Raw genomic sequence first — 21,251 nt, 5'->3', positions numbered from 1 at the left:
ATTTTTTGCAAAGTCGTATGTTTGAGTCTCGATATTTTATCTTGTTCTCTTTGAAAAAAACGCCGGAAACGATTCTGCGTAACCGATTACGCGAATAGTGCGGTAATTTTGATTGAGTATTACGCTGCGTGTATAGGTACATCGCGAACACTCAAGTAAAAACCGCAAGTGGTCATTTAATAACATTTCGAGGTAGGTTAAGTCATTTTGATGGTGAAAATAATGCAATCATTATTATTGTGCTCTTCGTAGTGACCATAAAAATTGAGGGGGCGGTTGAATCTGTAAAGTTGCCGCTATCACATCGCTTAACGCTCTGTACCGAGGCGTATACTTTGAAAGATAACGGTCACCGCTTGAAGGTGCCGATTAAAATGCTAATGAGCGCAGTTTAAAACAATGGAACGATGTTCGGAACAACCCCCATTCGCTCATAAGGGTGTAAAATCAGAGAAGAGTGGAGAAAAGAGGGGGGAGGGGGAGTGGATATTCCAAAGAGACTGCTGGGAAAGCTCGCAAATGCCTAGAGCGGCCACCTCACTTTTCGGGACTTCATAAAACTTAAAAACTGGTGGAGAAGAGCACCAATTCAGAATAATTGAGGTCTCTCATTGCCAGTGGAGTGGGTTAAAATGGCTACTACCATTCCCTCCATTATACTCCCCTTTATTTTCACTCACAATTACTCATGATTCAGCGAAAATAAAAAGTGAAAATTGAATAGAACGCGAGAAAAGTATTGTTGTACGACTTGGTCGTTTACTATATTATTTTATAGACTGACTTGTCACAAATTTTTGCATATTGTTGCGGAAGGATCAACGTATTATCCATTTTATTTTCAAATTTTTAGGGAAAATAGAATGTAAATTTGCTGTTGTGTTTGCTTTTCCCATGAATATCTAAATTTTGAATGTCAGGAGGTCCTGAAATTTCAGTGGCATTGCAGATAGTACACACCCAAATTTCTAACAGTAACGTTGAATTGCGGGAAAGATTTTCGAAATTCTCCAGGCCATTTGAATATCAGCGATAATCTTACCTATAAATCGCGCTTCTTCTGTATTGAATGAAAGCCATTATGACTTAACGATTTCATTTTAAATTGAATTCAAATTGATAGAATTACGAATTCAAGGCCAACTCATCGCTAATTTTCACCCACTTTCGAACTATATAGGGAGTTCCTTTTTCAAATTTCTGAAATGTCAATCTAGCGAAGAAGCACATAAAAATATCAGATCTATTTTTTCAAACTTATTCACAATTATTAATTCTGTTCTTGAATTGAGTATTTAATTGAACTTTAGTTTTCAATTGATTACGCCTGACTATATGCGATATTCACCAAGTTTTGAGACAATAGTAGCGCTCAAAACCTTCGAGATAATCAATCCAAGAGACTGGATGTAAAGTATCAAGAGGCCCTGGTACCCCAGTGTTGCTAAGTTTTCGCCCGTTGAGGTGAAGTAATGGGGAGTTATTGGGGGCCGGAGGGAGGCGAGGAAGGAGTACCTCAAGCATGCAAGAACCAGCCAAGGGTACCAGGAGTTCCAAAGCCAGCCAGACCCTCCACCCCTCCCCCTTCATGTTGGTTATAAGGTCCGTACCATAAATCATTCCTGCTTACGCTCATACGATCGGCTGATGAAGCAGCGCCACCGCTATATTACTCGCTCACTCGTGGTATTCTCTCTCTATAATGCCGGGGTTTTACTTTTTATACAACAAAGCAGAAGAGAAACAGCTAAATATCTGAATCTTCATTGATTTATTTCGACAGAACGAGGACGTGAAATTTGTATCGATTGTTAAAACCAATTATTTTAGTCTCAGAAAACTAATGATTTAAAAAAATAAATCTTGCTGTTTTTCTGAGTTACAATTAACGTATTCACGACATAATAATAAAATAATTCGGTATGCTGTCAACATATAATATTCTTATCAAATAATATCGACTCTCTATTATCCAATTAAATGATTCATTCAACATCAATTGGCAAAAGTTCACGATTTTTTTTTAAATACTTATCCACCACAAAATAAGAAGGAAAAATATTTTCCGGAAATAAATGTTGTATATTTGGCTAAGTTTCAACACTGCTATTTACTGTCGCTGGAGAGTGGGTATACATAGTAGTTTGAGCAGCCGAGAGATGGAAAGAGAGAGGAGCTCAGTGACCCGCAAGTTGATTCTCGTTACATATCGGATCTCCTCTTCTCTCCTCTCCTCTCTCATCTCCGTTCAACCGTCTATCGGGTTAACACATGAAGTATATAACCCAAAACGACCACGTATATACACTATTGCATCAAATTCTCGTTTCATTTACAATATAATCGAGATATTCACACATGAATAAGAATGAGTGAATGGTGACTCCATATACATTCTCGGGATTATTCCATTTCGTCTTGATTAGATGCACTCCATGGACCATACCTGTGCATGTACATATACATATTGGCTTGGCACATAGGTATACTCTATTGAGCCCTCACCAACCGGCATTTATGGCCTATTGTGGAATCAATCGACTCTACCACCGTGGTAATATTGCCATCTTTACGTTCACTAGTCAACTCGAGTCATCAACTTTACTCATTCATTCGTGACCTTTACTTTTTCTTTCCTATAAATGTTCTTTTTTCGTTGTTGAAGTATTTTTCTTCTTCCTTTCTCATTTTTTTTTCTCTTTACTGTACATCTAATTATAGAAATCATTGTTTTTTTCTTCACTGAGGGAAAGGAAGAAAGACCGCTGGCGATGAAATCAGCGCAATTTCAGACAAAAATAAAGTATGACAAAAGGTGAAGCAGACGACGTTCCGGGAATAAGTACGTGGGATTTTTTTAGTGGGGAAGAATGAGGGCTAACTGGGGTATTTTTTTATGTTTTTTAGCCCTGGAACGTTTTTACAACTTCTCGCAGGATACCCATGAGTTCAGTGTCATATGCGTAGATATCTGATTCAATAGTGAGTGGTAGTAATATTTAACACTGCTATAATATTTTTTGAATATTCAATAGTTAAATTTCAAGTTGGATTCAATTCAACATTTAATTGTTCATGGAATGATTAGAAATTGAGGATAGGATATTAATGGGTATTGTCGTATTTTATTGAATTTTATTATTCTAAAACAAAGTTGTTCATCCCCAAATCTCACCACCACTGAATAATAGATAATTACTAAGCCGGTCACATGCCCTGAGTATCTCTGCAAACTTACGATAAACTGATACATCGTCGAACACGTCTAGTAGCATCAAGCCGGCCACCAACTTTGATGCTGGATCATCCCCTCTCAAAATCCACCCATCAACTCCTCCTACCCTTATTCACCTCTGCAACCACTCATCTGTTTGTGTTCCTCCGTGTTGCGTTTGCGTTCAGCATGTTAGCCAACATGGATGCCAATGGCAAAGATGGCTCCAAGCCAACCGACAATAATGCACAATGTAGTGAATACACACTTTAGTGCACTGCCTTTGGTTTGGGGGAGGGGGGGAAGTTGATCGGGAATTGGGACAGTGCACTGTAACCACTCTACACTTGATGCTTCCGGAGTTCATTCGCAATGTCATCTTGTTGGATAGTTCGACCGGATCAGCGACCGATTGTCCTCGTATTCAATTTTTACGGAATTTCGATGTCAGATATGATGAGTCATGAAATATTTTTATAGGACGTCAGAATGGTTCTTAACCCTAGATTGGTCACCATGTGATGGGAACGTCGCAGTGCGTCGTTTTTCATGAATGGCAATCAATGGATTTCATGGATTGACTAATCGAAAAAAATTGAAAAAATTCAAATCTTCCAATTAAACGATTTTTGAAAATTACAATGATTGGGGGACAATATAGATTTTGAGACGACTGGATAAAGAAATTATTTTTTCCCATGGATATGGCCGCGATACGATGTCGCCGGAAACTCTCTAAAGAGACTCGGACACTGCAGAGTGAATTCGGTAACGTTTTTGGCGACCGAAGGGGGTGACCAAAATCAACCAATCCGGGGTACATAAAACTTTCGTCTTCGTGTATGATCTATATTGTAAAATCGTTGATCGAGGGTTGAGATGATGCAGTCGTTTTCAATCCAGGTGATTGTGTTATTCATGTACAGATTACCAGTTGATCGGGGATTGACCTCCTTCAACGTGGAAAATACCATAGTACAGTGACAGTTCCCATGGTTGGCATGAGGAGAGCAATGGACGCATTAAATCCTGAGTTACATTAAAGATAATTACTTGGAGAGACTGTCGCTCACATACACTATTGAAAATTTTCTCTCCATTTTCCATGCCACCTTCCGGAAATTTTTAGCCTGCTTAATTTTTCAGAACATTTGGGGCAATCCTGTCACTGAAAAAGGAAATATTCCATTGGTGTTGATTTTTTGTTATCCAAAATGAACATGATAAAATAAGGGTATTTGTCCTCTACTACCATCTTTTCCATGGGATTCAAAAATGGTTCCCACATAATGTGACAACAAGTGTGTTGAGATAAAAAAATTGTTAGTGAAGTTCACAATGGAGGACAATCCTTGCTAAAAGCGGGTAATCTTTTCATGGATTTTTACAAAGCATTAACTACACACATACATAATGACTCAAAATAAACTCATCAAAACTAAGATCTGAAAAATCATTGGCAGAGAAAAAATATAATTCTGCTAATAAAATATTCTTCAGACCGCGATCTAAAGACGACTTTCCACCGAGAATTTCGAAAATTTGTTCATCGGAAACCAATATCATTGGAAAAATTATATACATATATTTTTGTCACTGTGCGAGTGGAACCACTGAATTCAATTTTTGATAATACATAACTGCATTTTACATGACGACAGATATTGTAGAGATATTTTTTGGCAATTTTATTTATTCCTTTTATGATATTTACTAAAATGTGAGTAATGTTTTTTTTTATTCCAAGCATTCAAACCATTCGGTTTATTCTGATAAAAAATGTTACCGCAAAATGTGAATAACGCTTCATTCGAGTATATCAACTATTTTTGCAACCAAGCGTAGCAGAAACTACTTTCATCCGATACGGTTCTATTTCGTAGAAGAGACGACCATCATATAGTAGAATGTACATTCCAAGCCCTATGGGGACGGGTGGAGTTTCACTGAGAGAAAAATGTAGTAAAATAGAGGGATTATTTTGTCCCTCAAGCGCCCCTAGGCTTTTAAATAGCGCCAATTATATAATCCATTGGCAATAAGGCGGACTTTATCATTCTTGGTACTCCATTGAATGATTGAACTGCATCCTTCAATACTTTATTCTCTATTCTGGCGGCTCCAAATCAGTAACGAAGTAATAAGTCAAACTAACTTGACTTATCTTCCAGTTTCATAAGGGGAATGGTGAAATATTCGTAATTATAATTGTTGTCGAATTCACTTAACTACTCAAGAAAGATTGTAATGAAAATTCCGACATCTTTCTTAGATTCTAAAGTATTCAGACACTGGTTAACAGCCAAAAGCACCCTTTCTCGTTTTGACACTTCGCTGTTCGAATACAGAATTTATAATTCGATCTAATAATTTTGGTTGATCTTAATCTCACGAAGTGGTTCAGAGAGAAGACAAATACGAAACAATCCGAGAACATAAAAGAGAAGAATAATCTAATTTTATGTTTATAGTTAGGATAAATCTTATCAATCCATCATTCAATGTACCATTTTCTCATTGAAAAGTTCCCTTTATCGGTATCGATTGGAAAAAAATAGGGAAAAAAATTGCGAGTTCGTGAAAAATCGACCATTTCGGGTTTTTTGAACGTTTTGTCAATATGTATACATCAATGCGCATGCACAAATACTCGTTGCAGTCTCTCGATGAAAAGGCGTTGACTGTAGTTAAAGTCAGGGAGAATACTCATGGCAACAAAGAGAACGATCAACGGTGAAGTGATAGAAGTATGAAGAGCCTGCGTTGAGAGATAAGAGAGGGGTGTGGAATGAAAGAAGATGGACGTACACAAACAATCCGTGTACTGTATATTTTCCACGCTAACACTGGAATGAGATGAGCACAAAGAAGGAAGGGAGTGGGGAAACTAAGTGTACACAGTCTTCCTCACTCGCCTTGCCAAAGACTTGACTCTTCATAGGCCAAGCAATCCTTTGACGGGAAAGAGAAGGTGGGAAAGGAGTTGAAGTCGCGAGGATAAAGCGCGAACGCGAAAGTGAAAGATAAACGCTACGGGGGAGCGGAATTCCTTTGGCTTGATTCATTCGTTGGCTTGGCTGCCGCATAAACATACGGTCAGAATTCAACCTTTTAGGTTTTATATCAAACAGAAGGGCTGGGGGAAACATCGATATCGTGTTGGTTTGTGAGAAGCGAAACAGTTTATTCATTCATGTTAGGAGTAAAAAAATCATTCGATGCGGATATTGACCTTAAAATTATATGTAACTGCTGTCATTAACGCAAGAAAATTTTCAACTCTAAAACATAATTTTACAGCGTTTTTTTAATCATTAGTGTGGAAAGGATTTTGAAGGGTTTGTCCTGAAATAACCAGGCCAGATAATCTTTTCAATTTAGCCGAGTACTTAGCATTTCGCAAAAGGTCGTCAACCTATTTATTATGAGTGATGCAAACATGTAGGAAAATATTGAATAAAAGGTCAATTGAGGTATCGAAGCTCTTCGTTCGTTCGCGTTGCTAGGTGAACTGACAGTCTCTACTTCTTGAAGGAGATCCTCATCCCTGGGTTTATTATTCGTTTAGACTGAAGTTCTCGGTCTGCGTCGTCAAGGGATCAATTCTTTCCGATGTTTATATTATAGTCCCCGGGTCCGCCCCGTAGGACCCTTTTTATTCCCATCTTATAGTCTTAGGGATTCAACAGCCTTTTTCCGGTTGTATAGCAGGTGGCGGTTCCAAAAAATTCCTCACATTCAGGTATTTTATAAAGAAGTCAACCGGGTTGAGCTGACGCAACTGTTTATTTAAATTCTGGAGGACATATCGAAATAGTGGAATTATCCTGAATCAAGTTTATGACGTGAAAGAAGATTTACAAAAAAGATACCAACAAAATTACGGTGACTTAAGGAGAAGCGAAAGCCCTTGGGTTATATCAATGTTCAGACTTATGTGCTCTCCTTCAATGTAATTGCCATCTATGAAATTACTTTACCCACTTGTTTAAAGAAACATTTAATGATAATTGTTATATTCTAATCATTTTAATTAGTGTAGATTTTTTTAGAACTTTATATTTCTCTAATTCTCCAAGTCAAGTTCATATTTCAATTGATTTATAAGTTTATAACTGTCTCATCAGATCTAAATTGTACCAGGGGAACAGAGATGTCACCAAAATGTCAAAGCCCGCAATGAAACATAGTGAATACATACTCAATAATAAATATATATGTATAGATACAGTTGTTTGATAAATAAATAATAATAACTACAGGAGAAAATACCATTTACAAAATTCAAATAGATTCAGGGGTAATATTTCACCTTAACCTGGTTGACTACTTCCCTACAGTATTTATATCCCCTTGTGGAAATTAGGCTGGTGGTGGGACACCTTTACCTATCTGCCCAGGCGACGATTATTAGCCGAACACGCCCAGCTGTCGAACTTTCCTCTCGGTCGACGTATGACCAACTCCTGTCAACAAGTTCTCAACCTTATCGTTTCCACTCAGTTATACAAAGTTTATAGAATACAGGAGAACAAACTAACTGTCATTTTCTGACATCACAGTGTATGATCTTGAATTTTTGAATCTTATATTCTGATTCATTTCTTATAACTTTTCAGTCCGTTCCTTCTTGTCCCACACTTTCTCCCTATACATGCGGTAGAATTCACGTTCCACTGCATTTTGCGAACTTCTATTGAACATAAGAGCAGCTTCGGAAATCATATGAAACATCTGCTGATATAAGTATTTACTCTATTTCGGAAATTATTAACAATATTTTGGAAAGCTAAATCAGTTTGGTTTTGCGTGTTCACTTTCACTGGGGAATTCATGTAAATTATGAAATTCTCCCGATATTTCTGATAGATTTTTTTCTCCGAAATTTTCAATCAATTTTCCTAATAGTCTACCCGTAAATAATCGTAAAATATTTCTGGTTTAATGTAATGTTACGTATTTAAATTTTGCTGTAACTGTGTGTGTAGACATTCAGAAAATTAAATTATACAGCTATATCAATTGCTAAATAGGTGTATATCCAATGAAGTAATTAAGAGGTTGTAGAAAGAAAAATGAAAAGAGATGAATCACTTGAGTCTGACGAAGCTTTGAAGAGGATCGACAGCATGAAAGGGAATGGAAGATCCAAGTGAATCTCAAAAATTCAAGTAATTTCTCTTCCCTCTCACAAACGTTATATACACTCTAAGTCGGTGTATCTGTAATTTACGCCAATTCCACTAACGAGTAAAAGCGAACTCGAGAGATCGTCAAGGACCCAATTAGAACGGCCGGGTCCTCTGCCTCTCTCACACTCCCCTGCGTATTAATCCAGCCTCTTGACCGTCTGTGGATACCTACCGACGTGATACCCGTTTCGTAAAGCTCTTCCGGCCCTGACTCAAATGACAAATCATATGATCATTTACCAATGGAGAGATAACGATGAAACATTCATTGGAAAACCAGAAGATTATCCCTATGTTTTTTAGGAGTAACAGCTCCCACTCAATGATTAATTCATTATATTATACCATTTTATGGTATTAAGAAAATTCATCTACAAACTATCCCGTCGTCCCTCGGTCACTCTCATAAACATTCAAGTCTCGGAAACAATTTCAGTGAATTCGAATGGTTTCAAGTGGGAATAAATCGTGAATTTCACAATTTACTTGTACTTTTAACGAGAAAATTCTCGTTAAAGAAAAAAAAAATTAAAAAATGAGAATAAATAGACATTAGCAGATCCAATTTCAAAGCTGTTGTGTCTACCATGACCATAGGTGTGCGTACACGCATACAAACATTTTTTAAACGCCGAATTTATCACATATTGTGACATTTCTCGCTATTTCCAATGAAAATCGCCAAATGGAAAAAAATTGCGATTACAAAGCTTCCATTCGGAGGAATAAAACTAATTACGTTGCAGCGTTTACAATTAAATATTTAACACGCTTGTGAAACGCAATATAGGAAAATATTAATGTATATAAATCAGCAGATCCGCACAATTTATTTATTTATTTTTATTATTCCGGAGGACAAAATGTATGGGGTGGTAGATTTATAGGGGATCTACGTGCAAGTCGCGAAGCGATAGGACAGAGAGAAATTCGGGATATAGAACAGGATGAGGTGGGTATAGTATCGATTGCCCCAGGGAACATTGTGGCTAGGAGGCTAGTATGGCTTCCCGAATCATTTCGACCATTTTACTCCCCGGAATGTCTATGACCTCATATTTGATCACATTCCATCCTCTACGAAAAGGGCTTATGCCGACATTTAATACGAGATTTTTTCTCATGTCAGGATACATGCGACAAAATCATCTCTCCTAAAAACGGTTATAGGGGATAGGAGGTTGTTCGCAATAAAAAATATAAATCGACAAGGAAAAATTCCTTTATTTTTCTGGAAAAATCTTAGGGTGCCCGGTTTAGCTCCTTGAAATGGTTCTCGATATCTGCAGGGATGAAAAAGTTCTGCAGAAATCGAATGAAATTTGAGGCAGCTATGAAGCCCGAGAAAATCATTGCCATCACTAAATAAGATATAATATTTCGTCCTGCGTTCGGTGTTTGGATTTGCGTTTTAATGAATTGGTAGGACATAAACAAATTGAAAATTAATTTCTCATTTTTTTTTCAACTCTCCTGACTATGAATACGTTGGTATCTCAGACGGAAAATAAATGTGGGGAGAAGAACTTCAATCATTGCTTCACATGTTCTACCTCACATGACTGATAAATATAAATATTGGAAACTTCTGTTGCTCGTATAAGAATTCCATTAAAAAACACATCACAAAAAAATTTATTGTATTATTTTTTCGGAGATAAATCGAGGATGTTGTGACAGAGTAAATAAGTTCTCTGGGGCCCTAAGAGTATTACAGCTTTTTCCCAGTGGGATGGGAAACCTTGGGATAAAGAATATCAAATCGATTACTAGACGTAGGGCAAAATACAATAAGAGTGATGTAACACAACCAAACAAATTTCCTCTTCTCCCCAATGGTTTGCTTTGCCTCTTGAATTGAAGAATAAGAGTAGCGATGGGAGAGTCGAAGGAATAATATGGACAAGAACAGCAGGGGAGGGTGCCGAAATCGACAATTTAGCATTTTTCATTATTCCAATATCTCCATTTCTTTTTTTAACTTATAATTGAAATCGTTAAACATACTGTCAACGAAATTTTTTTAATCAGCCACAAACGAGGTTGAAATATAACACAGGGTAAAATTATTTTGCTCGCGTGTATAGGGATTCTGATAGCGCATTGTTGAGGTAAACTATAGTTGAGAAGAGTACTTTGATAGTATGGAATTCAAGTCTAACATAATTAGATTGTTGGGCAAGTGTCACGAATGAGCGACACCGCAAATTCCGATAATATAATAGAGATGCTGCCTGGCTGCATACATGATAGATATAAACTACTGAAGCGGTGATATTCTAATTAACTTCATAACACCCTCATATGTTTGTTCGGTAAAATCAAAGCACTGTTAAAACTTCAGGTTGATTAAAAAAATGTAATTACGTTAATTATGTTTCTCTTCAAAAAAGAAGTGTTGTTGCGTTTGAGATAAATTTTATCATGACATCAAGTAAATAAATTTCACATGCAAAATGTTAAATAAAATCAGGGTGAGAGCCTCTGGCCATTTAAAAAACCCTTGCGGAAAATCAGGTTGTAAATAAATAAACTGGTGTGGACGTTCAATGTGATAATGAGGCTGATATAATTCGTTCCCCGCGATGATTAGTAGATTTAGAAGAATATTTTTTTAATAAACTATGGGGAAAAAAAACGAACGTAGAGAGAAGCCGAGGAATAAATCAAATCAAAAATTTGCCTGTCTCTGCATGAAGTCCCATAAGACTATCTAAGTAGATTATGCCGAGAAAGAGCGCGATGTTAATTCATTTGGTGGAAATGAATTTGCGGTGTAACACCCGTAGTTAAACTCCATACAATTGTACCAGACTTACGCATAAGCACTAGTGCAATTGGATTGCCGGGGCTAAAAGGCGGGGTAGATTAAAATGGGAGACTTAATGCTCGGTAAAAGTGTTGCCAATCAATGTTGAGTCATTGAAAAGTTTGCACACAAATAAATGTCAATTAAATTATTCTCCTTTCATCGTTACAATCAGTACACTAATAAGAAAAGTAGCAAATACTCATCAAAGTATTGATTGTTTGTTATTGTAAATTGGAACAGTTGTGCTCTACAACTGTTGGCCCCTTTTTATCACATTAACGTCCATTAAATGGATAGAATCCCTCATTGCGAATGACTAAATCCACTCCATTGTTAAGTTATACTAAAACTGGCAGTTTGAAATAATACAGCAGTGCTACCACGTTGCGAAGTGTGGTTTGCCATGATTTGACATCTAACCGGGTTACTGGGAGCCAACCCATAGTTTCATCCCAACAAAGCACCCAACAACTTCTACCTTAATTCTAAAACCCTTTACTTAGTAAGAAAGCTTTTGGGTAAATACTTGTTGCACATTTCTGAGAGTCAATTAACTTGATGGGATTTTATAAAGGAAGGTAGAAATCAGGTAGAAATTTCATTATATTTGAAAATAGTAGAGGCATCTATCAGTGTCGTTTGATTACTGCAACGTTTATTAGGCCAAAATTCCTCAAAAGCTTTAGGTCGAAACGGAGGTTCTCCAGGTATTACTATCCCCTTGGTGCATATACGGTTTCTCGAAAGTTCAACAGCTAATCGAATCACATGTAAATATATCCAATTGTAGAAATTTCTCGGGAATTAACTGTACGAGTACTACCATCAGGAGATTAATCAAAATGCTCAGTTCAAATTCCTAATTCAAATTTCCAATTCCTTTCACGGCGAGGGATTGGAGAAAAACAAGTTTTCAAAACTATTAGATGTTGGAATGGCCATCGATATTGGTTCTTTAAATATTTAGAAGCATTTTTGGATTGGATTGAGTATTTTAATGTATTTATGACAATTAAAAAATGATGAAATGTATAAACGAGTAAAAAATGAGGAATATTTCCAATTGCTGATGAATTAAATAATTGGTTATATATCATTCTCACGTTTCAATGAATTAAATAATATAAAATTCCGAGACAGAACTTTATTCATTATCGACAAAATCATCAATTTTCCAAATTGAATTATTGGCTCGTAAAATAATTGACAATTTAAATGTTAAAATCAAGCATTATGGCAATATTCAGGATTGCAGCATTTAATTTGATAAGCTGTTAGACAAAAACCCACAAATTCATAGGTCAACAATGGTAGATATTATATCTTCCCCCAAACTTTGAAACTTCGAGGTGGCCGTCTTGTAAGTTGAACGACTTTCCAGATTAGGCTGTGATAAGAGCCACTTGGACTTCAAGGGTCAAAAGAGGAGTATTTCATATGGCAACTTAATAGCTTACACATTCTTCATTTTCATTTCATAAATGTCCTCAATGTCCATTATAAAAATATAAGAACCTTACGAATCCCATAAAGATTACAAAGTAATATCTTCTAAAGATTCAGACGGAAATACATCGAAATGCTGGGGAAAAAGATCGTAAAACATCCCTACCATGGCCTAAGTGAATAGAAAAAGCATGAGCATGAGCCGCTTATCATGATGAAAACACAAAATTTAAACTTAAAACTTCTACCAATTGAATGAGAAAATGAAAGATAAAAATAGGAACCCAGAATATAACAATTAAATCCTCTCCCACCCATGAATATAATAGTAAAAATCTAGAATACAATTTATCTTTTATTCTTGTCATAACAACAATTCGAGGAAAAAAATCTCTTAATATACAGAAGAAACATCTTGTTATCGACCAGCCATGACTAAGTAATAAACCAAGAAAAGATGTTTGAGAACTCAAATGTTCAAATATTCCTGCAGTCATCGTTCATTAAGAATCCATTCGTTGAGAATCGTGGAAGGGGCGTTATATGACACGAAAGATTTTTCTGTTGTCAAGGTTTTGCCTCTCCAATACATTGTTATATTTAGCTATTGTCAGTGCTCCTCATTGAATGAGTGCAACAAAAAATATTGGATCAAAAATATTGTTCTGTTGATGGCGGTTCCATTGAGATGGCTATGTTTTCTTTCCATTTTTCAATTTCAAGTACCACCTCACTATCTAATAGTGACCCATACAAAAACTTGCTTTGATGACACACCAGCCAATTATTCCACTTCGATATGTGACTCATAATGGGGGAATTGCTTCTCAGTAAAGGTAAATGTCATCACTGTAAATCTGGTGGTTCTGCATAATCATTCTGAATGTCTAGACGTACGTGAAGGAAAATATTCACTAAAACTTCCAAGATTATTCATGCAATTCCCATTCGTGATTTTTTTTTTCAACGATTTAGAAAGGGAATAGAAGAGAAACTAAAATGTTCAGTCAATTTTTAGGTTCATACCCCAACAAAACACGACATTTTCACTGAATATTTTTCGCAGAAAATTTTCAGGGAATTGCTGGTTTATTTTATCACTAGAAAAAAAAATTTTTAAACGTTCAATATTTTCTAGGAAGTGGGTGAATTATTTTGACGTTCCCTTTCGGAAAATTTTTCAATCGTTGGAGAAAAATTATGTAACGATTTACCCCACGGCGGTGAGCCATCAGATGAGTGGTTGAGTTTGATGGAAGAAATCATAGAATTTACGTGGCGATGGGTACAATTTCAATCACGTCTCATACAAGAATTTCACTTGGCTTGCAGATTACGTTTCAAAACGTATTTTTTCCATTTCTTTTTATTTTATAAACTTCATTTTTTTCGCCTTGTACGGGTACAAAGTTCCTGCGATTACTATGCCATCAGTGGCAAATTCAGATGATTTAGACATTGCCACATGATCTCCTGCGGTGATTGTCATAACATTAATGTCGTCAACAGTTTCCTCGGTTTCCTCTCTTATCAACTTGGAGTTGCTATGCGCTTGGCAGAGCTGACACATATTCTAAGGGTATCGATGACATCAGCTGGAGGGTAACCGTTGAGAAGGTGGTCGTCAACCCAACTAGGCCTTTTTCCGCCGTTAACAATGCTCCCGTCAATTTCTTTGTGGGCTTTATTCGATATCAAGAGGAATTCTTCTTTCCATTCATCACAAGCCATTCATTACAGCCTTCATCGGATCTTAATCGTCAAAGTACATAGTTAGGAAACAGGTTTTTTCGCTTCCGAATGGAAGCATTGTAATCATTCAAATTTAAATTTCGGATTTTTTGGGTTACAATCAACCCCTTCTGATTCAAAAAGCCGGAAAATATATTTTTTCTGCAAACATTTCATCGATGAGTTGCAAAAGGTCATAAAATTGCAAACATTCAGATCGGTAATGATAATGAGAGCAACGATGATGGTACCGTTAAATAAAGTGAAATAATATAAATAATCATTTGAAAGCTCATTGCTAATTTATTAACAAATATTTTTCACTCATGTTTGTCATGTTTTTTACAAAAACAACAAAGCTAAGGCGCTATTTTACGCGTTTCAGGGAATTATAAAAAATTAAATCGAAGGTGGTAACAGTCGACATGTGGGTCACATGGGAATAATATTTCTGTTTTCAATTATATAGTTTTGTATAAACTGACAGACAGCCACTACCTGAAGAGGCCAAAGATGCCACACGTACTTCGTAATATTATATATCTACGAAATCATTATCACCTGAAATTTCCTACTAACAACTGCACTTTGTGTACATGTTGGAAGTACATGCAATGTATGGTAAACTCAGTGAAACAGCAACAAGTTTTAAGTTGAGGGTTGCGTTGGTTCATTTGTTCCGTGTGGAGTGTTAGCAGTAGTGGGGTGCTTTAATCGAATACAGACTGGCTTTGTAATTGAATGTCTTCAGTCTGAGGGCACGTTAATGCTCATGCAGTGCTGTCTCCAGGTACACGTTGTGTTTCCCAGTTGTCTTCTATATTTGCAATGCCGACATTAAAACCTGCTAGGATGAAATTGCTAACTGGGGGATCATTACCTTTGGCACATGATAATCGTCGAAAAATGGTAAATAGTGATGTGACAGCGAGTCAAATTTGAGAGGGCGAGATCAATTTAATGCGGGAGTATTTAATGGGATTGCCGTATTCAATTCTACAGGACGACAAAAAAAATATTAACTCGAAATACAAGCCACAATTTCCCCTCAATTTTTTAATCCATGGAAAATTGAGTGGAAAATGATGTTTAATTTCTACATTGAATTGGAAAATTTTCGATGCTATTGAAATGTCAGGGATAATCCACATATACATATCCAAATATACCTGGCATATTTACCCTAATTGTTCACTCTGAATGACATATTTTATTGACAATGCGGTGTTTAATTGCCTTCAATTTTACATCAACCAGAATTAAAGTGGGATTGTTGTTTTAATTTCGAAAAAACACCAAGAGAGCGCAGTAAAAAAAATGATCAACTAATTTCGAAATATTGTAATAGAATATTGGTCAATTTCCATGAACATAGAAACGACATTTGTGGGACAACCAGACTACAGAAATTTTGGCATTAAACTACATTATATAAAGTCACGAAGAACAATGAGGAATTTAATTTGACTGGACTTGTTGCACGACTCAATAACTTCTTTTTTAAAAATGTACATTAATTCTGGATATTCGTGCAGTTTCTACCGCCATGCGCACTGTTCCTATCGGAAATTGATCAATTCCCTCAGTGCAAATTTTTTAATCAAAACTGAATATCGAGCAGAATCCGGTAATTGAATGTCTTCGAATGAATGCTGTCTGTAGAAGAATAGAACCCGCTTTATCCTCCACCATCGATCCTACTCTCTTTTTACGTTTTCATGCCCTAGTGTGAATATTGAACGGCTATGACAGAGGCTCTTGCGTAATTGCGCCTTCGATTGAAAACGAGAGAAACGTCAGTTATCTGAAAAATATCCATTACTCTGCAATTGGCTGCATGAAGTTGAAAAAAGGGTCAGAGGTCCCTTTGACCGTCATTGTAAAGCGTTCGCATCAAAATGATTGCATTTTTCAAGCGGATTAAATCCACGAAAAAACAAAAAATCCTACAATTGATTTTTCTCTATCAACATTGTCACTGACTCTGATGTATGGCAATACCTGTGACCTACCAGCATTGGCTACGAGTAGCTTGCCAAGCTCAATTGAACATTGCTTCATTAAATTAATATTCAATATGAATATTAAATGAATATTTTTTATTAATAAAAAATTCGGAAGAAAATGATCATTGATAAGAAATCAGAATAAGACAAACATTGCACTAATGCTATCACAAAAACTGTAAAATCCCAGTTTGAACCTTCCATTCAAATTCCGAAAAAACTGGATTACACTTTCAAATCGATGGGCAATTTGGCAGATATTCATCAGTTAATTTGCCAGATCCAAAGGTATAAGATTTGTCGGTTATTTTACGATGGAGAGAAATAGAATTACATGCATTATGTGTCGTACTATATCTCCCAATGTAGCGCAGCTGAAAGAGCAAAGACATCTAACTAACAACTTCCACACCATCATCAAAGATACCAAGAGGGTTTAGGACGAACTGCAGTCAAAATACCCCTGTAATTTCTAAATAATTGTCAAAAAAAAAAGTTGAAAAACATTGGGAGAATATTTCTACTAATGCTTGCTAGCAATAAAAATGGAATCCACTACCAGAATGACCCTAAAGTATAGTGTGGCCTATGTGGTCATTCCCGGGGTTTCTATAATTCCCGTTTTCACCAAAACGTTTCCAATTGTCTGTCTCCCAATTTTAAGGCACCGATAGCCCCAAGAGTAGATGGAAAGAATGTACCTTTGGCAGGATAAAACTGGAGAACTGCTGAAAGAGTGAGATGAAATTTCAAGTGGTTAAATACTGGGATCTTGTCCTTCAATCGTCATTCAGGTCTCGTTGTCTATAGGCAGGATTTATTCATTTAGTAATTTAAGATGGGTTATAAAGAGAACAACCATTCATTCTCTCTCCCTGATATCTTCGAAGAACGGCGCTTGCAAAAACTTTATTACCGGACCTTCTTTGTAAACAATTTAATTGGTCTATCTATGTTTATTTTATGGGTTAAAATATTGCACGGAGAGAAAAATCTAATAAAAATTACCGGAAAAAAACGTAAAAATTGCGTTTCGAAATTTAATCGAAGTGAAACGTTCAATAAAAAATGTGAGTCGTAACTGAAATTGTATGAAACGCCGCGTAAACTCTACGATTTATTTCGTAAAAATTAACCATCCCACTGATTACTCGTCACGGTGAGGGAGAAGAATTCGTACCGTAATTTTTCCTCAACGATTGGGAAATTTCATGGAATGGAACGTAGATATAGTTCACCAGCCTCATGAAAATTGTTGAACCTCCAATAATTTTTTTTTTAGGAACAATAAACTCGAAAGTTTCTACAAGATTAGTCTTCTTAAAAATATTACGTAGCTATTTCCTATTCTGTTCAGTAAATGAATCTGAGAACTTAATGAACTTTTCACACATGTCTTTTATTCTAATAAATATTATCGGGGAGCGATTCCGTACTCAGACGGATCGTGGCTTAATATTTACTATTTCCCTCTCTGCGCCACAAATGAATGATGTTAAGAGGACTCATTAAATCAAGAAACCGGATAAACTGAAAAAAAATCTGAATATTTGCAAAATCATGTGCATTAAATCTTTGAAGTATGTCGATTTATCACGCCAGTTCAGACGACCATAATCATTACTATTGGATCGAAAAGTATAGACCTCTCGGTCTTGCGTTTAAAGATTGTGGGTGGAATGAATAAGAACCCAACACATTGAACGTTATGCATCTTACAATCTACTTACAATATATCTCTAAAAAAATATCATCAATGATCACGAGTACTGGAAAGCCTAAAAATTTCACTGTCATGAATTCAGTCAATACTGACGAATCACCGACTCTCCACGTACATATCTGAATATGATTATACAGAATTTTGATCTATGGTTCCCGCTTAATTCCATGGTAATATATACGTTTTTCGTCATCACCTGACACTTCTTGTCAGATATCACTAACACAAGATTGGGGTATTCCACCCTTTCTATGTCATGTTCTCATTCCGTCCCCGTAACGCCCAAAAATAGTAAGTCCTGCACATACATGGTATCTCTGATTACCTCGTCCCTCGTCCTTCACCTTCCTATTCTTGATATCAATTGGCTATGCACATGTGCATTGCCAAAGACCTCTATACCATTGTTAGAACCGACTGAGGAATAGGGACAAAGTCAAATGTCATGCACTGGAGTTTGTCCATACATACTACCAAAAATCCCTTGAGAAAGTATACCACATTGATTTCCATTCGCCTCCTGAGCCACAACACGACCTCGCTCGGATTTCGAATAAAGTGGAACAGAATAAGAATTGGAAATTGAATGCTATTCCAACCGTATGGTAAACTACAGATGCACGGTCCCAATATGACCAGGTTTTTCTTCAGTTTCCGCTTGAAAATTTCACAACAGGAAGTGAATACTTCCCTCAAACACTCAAGATTTTAAAAATAATTAGCCCGAGGATAAACGACATCCAGACACTTCCCTCAAATTTCCCAAGAGCACTCATCAGTTACACAGAAGAGAATTAATGAACTTGCATGAAGTCACCAATATCACCCCCTTACCGTTGACATGTTTAGGGTTGTGACATAAAACCCCAGTAAGGTGAAGAACAAAGAAAGAAGCCAAACGGAGACAACTCTCCGAGGATCGTCTTACCAGCAAGAGGGATTAGTTTTCTCGATGGGGTGTTGCTTGCATAATGCCTCTGGGGCCAGTGTTCTCCTTTCTACCATCCCGTACTGTTTCCCTCCACATTTTTTTTTTCCCCGTCTCTTTCATTGAAGAGCTTCAAGGGAGCCTTTATTTTCCGTATGTTGTATGACGACGTGCCTGGGGCCAAGGGGGAACCGGTGCCTACGCCAGCTGGGCTTGATTGCAACCTAGAGGAGTTGACTCACCTCAGAAACACGAACGTGTTTCTTTAGAAAATTATCACTCAAGTGACAAAGTTACAGGGTAGAACTAAATTCAATGAAGAGTGGATTCAAATGATTATATCACGGCAATTGAAACACCACTTCTACCCTCACAGAAGGAGAGCAAAAAGGCTTATTCAATTTATTTAATGGAAATACTGAATGGCCAAGTGCAATTGTATTTCGCACATCGGATGACTCGAAATATTGTATTATCTCTCATTTCCATGAGATTATTGAGGATGTATCACGGAAATTCAATCTCTGATCTTGTTAGTTTCTCGATATAGGGCTTAATTAAAATTTGAAAGTGATGAAAATTATACTATGTGGCCTAACATATTGTCTTGGCATGAAGAAAAATCTGAATGAATGCTATACCTGACTCTACAGAGAACTAATTTGAAGGAATAATTTCCTCCAACTGCGCGAATACCGAGTTACCATCGCGCAGTGTAGAATAATCTTTGATACAACTCACGTAATAAATCGAGAAGTATTTTTATGAGTTGAGACGGCAATCGTGTTAGGAAACGACGGACGGGGGATGAAAGGGGCAACGAAGTGAGAAGAAAGATGCTGGTAGATGTAGGTTTGTGTTGGGGTGCAATTCATTGCGAAAGCAGTCCGTTGTTCATTCCCATTTCCGGATGATCCGCCACGAGGGAAATTTCTATTTATTGACCAGCCAATTTCTCTTCCGTTTTCCATCAGAAAATCCCGGGGTGAGAGAAGTTTTTTTTAATCCGAGACAATTTATCGTGTCCAGTGGATGATTTTCATTGGATTAATTGAAATCAATAGATCTGATATTCGGTCATTTATTCTTGGCAATTAATTTTTTTTCGGGAGTTGACACACATCGGATAGGGCTCATGATGTATTGCTGAATAATATTCTTGAATGTCATTATGGAACGAAAGATACAAGAGAGATTGCACAGACGTATTTTATTTTCACTTGTCAGAGTGGAGTATTTAGGTTTGTGTAATGGGTTTCACGAAAGTGTGAGACATATCTGCCCATTTCGTGGAAAGCTATCGATAAGTTACTGGGAAATTAGCAGTATGTAATGTATCGTGTGACCTCAAATACTGCACTCTGACTGATGAAAATCGTTCGAAAAATTGCGTACGACGATAATTTCGTTTAAAACTCTTCACTGCAGACGTAATTGAGTGAATAGAAAAATATTAAAACGCATACAGTACATACTAATTACCTACAACGTCATTAGAGATGATAGGATCGAGGTTTGCAGTCATCTAAACATATCCAAGTGTATCAGTAGGTGGACACTTAAGGGATAACGAAAGCGACCGCAACATTACAAATTTTCAAATCATTTTTTCCCATTCGCCAAATATATAATATAAAATTTTTACCTATTGATAGTGCTACGTTCCTTTGACTACTTTTTCTGCAGTGAAATTGCTCGTCTGCGGTTGTATAACTGACCCTGATAAGGAGATGGAGGGAGAGCTGGACCATATGTAAAAGTCCCGAAAGGTCATACACGTCCGACAATCAAAAATAAAATGAATTATATCCCGCTCTTCAGTTACTTATTACATGAAACTTGGAGATTGTCGAGTGATTAAGAAATGTTGGCAAGTGCAATTAACCTAGTGATTAAGCTAATGAGATTTCATTGGAGGATGGAAAATGATTCAGAATTACTTAGGGCAATCAGCAAATACTAATTGCAATCTGTTTTTTTCTCCATTACAGAATAGCGGAGAATTGTGAGGGAAATTATCGACCAGTAAATCATTCCTGAATTCCAATTCGGTATCTGTCTCCCAATATCACGGAATAAAAGGGCACAATTATTTTCTTTCCGTTTCTATTACCACGCTCAGGCGAAATGGCACGGAGAATTGACCAAGAATCTAATAGGAAACAAAATCTTTCGGTAAGGATTAAATATATAGTTTTT

General features: G+C 36.6%; 1 protein-coding gene across 3 annotated transcripts in view; it reads left to right on the top strand.

Moving 5' to 3' along the window:
* The window catches only part of LOC135163833 (uncharacterized), a 77,129-nt gene that overhangs the window by 48,597 nt on the left and 7,281 nt on the right, over positions 1-21,251 (top strand). For 2 of the 3 annotated variants that reach the window (XM_064123694.1, XM_064123677.1), the window contains exon 3: positions 21,044-21,227. The gene's annotated coding sequence lies outside the window, so the exon portion shown is untranslated. Of the gene's footprint in view, positions 1-20,738; positions 20,923-21,043; positions 21,228-21,251 lie in introns of all 3 variants that reach the window. The other variant, XM_064123686.1, reaches the window with a different exon arrangement.

Source organism: Diachasmimorpha longicaudata, chromosome 1 (genome assembly GCF_034640455.1).
Source record: "Diachasmimorpha longicaudata isolate KC_UGA_2023 chromosome 1, iyDiaLong2, whole genome shotgun sequence".
NCBI classification, from domain to species: domain Eukaryota; kingdom Metazoa; phylum Arthropoda; class Insecta; order Hymenoptera; family Braconidae; genus Diachasmimorpha; species Diachasmimorpha longicaudata.
Note: the sequence above shows the minus strand (reverse complement) of the source record. Positions and strands in the feature narration are given on the sequence as shown.